At 39.2% G+C, this 3,025-nt stretch overlaps 1 protein-coding gene across 1 annotated transcript in view; it reads left to right on the top strand.

Moving 5' to 3' along the window:
* Positions 1–2,548: 2,548 nt before the first annotated feature.
* smpd3 (sphingomyelin phosphodiesterase 3) overlaps positions 2,549–3,025 on the top strand; it is an 83,226-nt gene continuing 82,749 nt past the window's right edge. The window contains exon 1 of the mRNA XM_023397464.2: positions 2,549–2,717. The gene's annotated coding sequence lies outside the window, so the exon portion shown is untranslated. The remainder of the gene's footprint in view (positions 2,718–3,025) is intronic.

Here is a 3,025-nt window from a genome sequence, read left to right as displayed (position 1 = left end):
ATGCTGAGAATGTTCTATGAGTCTGTGGTGGCCAGTGCCACCCTCTATGCTGTTGTATGCTGCAGCAGACTGAGGGTGACGCCAACAGACTTAATAAACTCATCCGCAAGGCCAGCCACGTTGTTGGAGGGGAGCTGGAATCTCTGACAGCAGTGTCAGAGGAGATAAGGACAAGATAAGGACAATACTGGACAACCCTTCACACCCTCTCCACGATGTGCTGATCAGCCACAGGAGCAAGTTCAGCCAGAGAATCATTCCCCCACGTTGCACCACAGAGCACCACATGAAATCATTCCTGCCTGTGGCCATCAATCTGTTCAACTGTGTTCAACTGAGAATCGATCAGTCAACCCTGGACAGTTCAGACAAATTCACTGTTTACTGTAAATGACATGTAAATAATTAATAACTAGGTATTCATTTTTTTTATTTCTGACAGGGTATATTTTTTATATTTAAATATGGGGGGTTATATTTATATTTTATTATTTTTTCTTATATGTGTATGTGTGCAATGGAGCATTGCAACATAAAAATTTCCCGCAGGGGATTAATAAAGTATTTTTCCGATTCTGATGCTGATTGTTACTTTGTCAAGCTGTGTCTTTCACTGAGACAGTTACTGCTGCATCATATACATTTTAATTCTGTATGCAAGTGACAAATATTTTTGTTATATTCAATATCTCACTGTAAGTTTTTCAATTCTCAATTCTGTTTCAAACTGTGACATAGTCTCTGTATTTTTTTGCTTCAAATACACTACATTTTAAAAGCTAAGTTACGTAGCAGCTTATGACAGACTAGATGTTTATCTATCACTGACATACTATACAATAGTTTGAAAATTGTTATTTTGCATACAGAAAACTATGTTATAAGCACACACGGTGGGGGAACTGACTGGAGCAGGTGAGTCTTGCCCAGGCAGAAGCAGCTTATTACTCACTACATTTTAAATCATATCCGTTACTGAGTCAAAAAAATTTAAATATGTAAAATGTAATGTAAAAAAAAATTTAAATTAAAAATGCAAGGAAAAAAATCTCGCCCTGGAAACTAATGCAGTGAATGATCGGCAGGAGAACAAACTGGTGCTAAAATCCCTGCACATTCTAAAACGCTTTTGTACGTAGTTATATTATTTTTGTGTACTATCTTTTTCATTGCTTTATTTTTTCTGTATCTATGTATATTTATCTTTTTGACTGTTGCAGTATTTATTGTTATTTCCTGTTAATATGTTTATTGGATACTGCACCAAACACCAAGCCAAATATTTCGTAAGTACAAACCTACCTGGCAATAAACCTTATTTTCTGATCCTGCCTTTGTGATGATGTCATCATCCCTTCCTCATGCTGCTGTAGTCTGACACCCATGTGTCCTGCAGTACCCCCCCCCCGCCTTCATATTTTTATTGGTAAATAAAAACATACTGTTTGTATTACAAGTACTCATGATTTGTTTCAGTGCTCTCAACAATTTTAGCTATCAACAATACCTGCACATATAAATAATAAATTATAAGGAACATGGGGGAAACAACAACATGATTAACCGGATGGGGACGAAGAGGTGAAATGCTGCCCCCCATGAAAATGGAGTAAGTACCACAATCTTACACATTACACCTTTAAACTTTGGCGAACAGTAATAGATTTCTTCATTTTGTGGAATACACATTAGTATGCAATAAAAGAGAAGAAACTGAATTTTCCTGCCAGTCTCTCCCCTGTGTGGTTGGATTGTACAATGTACATGATGCATATTTTTTATATTGAATCAATTAAGGTAAAATCCAATGTAACAATCATGGTTCATTTTATTTTCATTGAATGGCTTCTTTTTTTCAGTTTTTATAAGTCCCAATTTAATTTTAGACTATTTACTGTTTACTATACGTTGTAACATTTTGTAAATATGTTTGTATTTGGAGTTATTGCCTTTCCACACAGCCCCATCACACCTTCAAGCTTAATTACTAGCACATACGGTTTGTTTCAGCATCACTAATGCAATAGAATACGAAATGGATATTAATGTATATGTGGCCTGAATATGATGATGATTCCTCAGTGAAAACTTTGAAACACACACAAAAAGGGAAATTAATAATTCAGTAATTAGTAGGTCAAAGAATGAGTCACTAGTTTGTGCTGTTCAGCAGCTGATAGTTAATTAGGAGGGATTTATACAGACAGTGATCGTCACTGTGTGTCACAGATAAACTACTTATCATCTTATCATTCACTAATGATTCATTAATACAGAAACTCCCGGTCCAAGATTGAACCAACATCCTGCTATAACCATCGATGCTCCCAGGATGCACTAGTACTGACCATACAGTAGTCCAATGGGAGATGTACTGTTCCATACATGGACCCCAGCATTGCTCTCTCTCTCTCTCTCTCTCTCTCTCTCTCTCTCTCGCTCTCCCTGGAGAAGTGGGCGTGGCGTCGTAGCTAGGCAGTGACGTCAGTGGGAGCTGTTCAAAGTGGTGTGGTGCTGAAGAGAAACCTCTTCTCCCCGCTCAGTCAGACAGTCAGTCGCTTGATCGCTCGCTGGCTCGGTTGGTCCGCAGCCATCAGCCATTCCCCCAACGCCGGATTTCGTTGATTAGCACTCAGCACAGAGGGATACAGAAAAAAAACAACTACCTGGACCGTTTACATATCACCTGAAGCCCATGTGGGAGGGATTTCCATCAAGTAAGTCGCCTCTTCTTTCTATCTCTCTGTCTCTAACGTGTCTGAAAGCAGCAGGCACGGATACATCTTTAGCCACTGGGTTAGAAACGCTAATATATCACAGTGTTATCCTTCTCAGTGAGATCATCTCACTTATGGTTGTGTAGTACAAATATATCCCCGCTGTCTGTAATCCACAGCCCTGAGTGTCCACTGAGGCAAGTCTTCCAGCCGCGCCTAAATGTTACCCTGTGCTTGCCTGGGGTAAAACATTTGACTCATATTTGCATGAGCCAATGGTCAGAGATGAAACCCACCCCCCACCCCCC

This window comes from Seriola lalandi, unplaced genomic scaffold, assembly GCF_002814215.2.
Source record: "Seriola lalandi dorsalis isolate HSWRI2012SDOR001 ecotype SW California unplaced genomic scaffold, Sedor1 jcf7180002055008, whole genome shotgun sequence".
Lineage (NCBI taxonomy): Eukaryota > Metazoa > Chordata > Actinopteri > Carangiformes > Carangidae > Seriola > Seriola lalandi.
The sequence above is the reverse complement of the archived record's forward strand: the minus strand, read 5'-3'. Positions and strand labels throughout refer to the sequence as shown.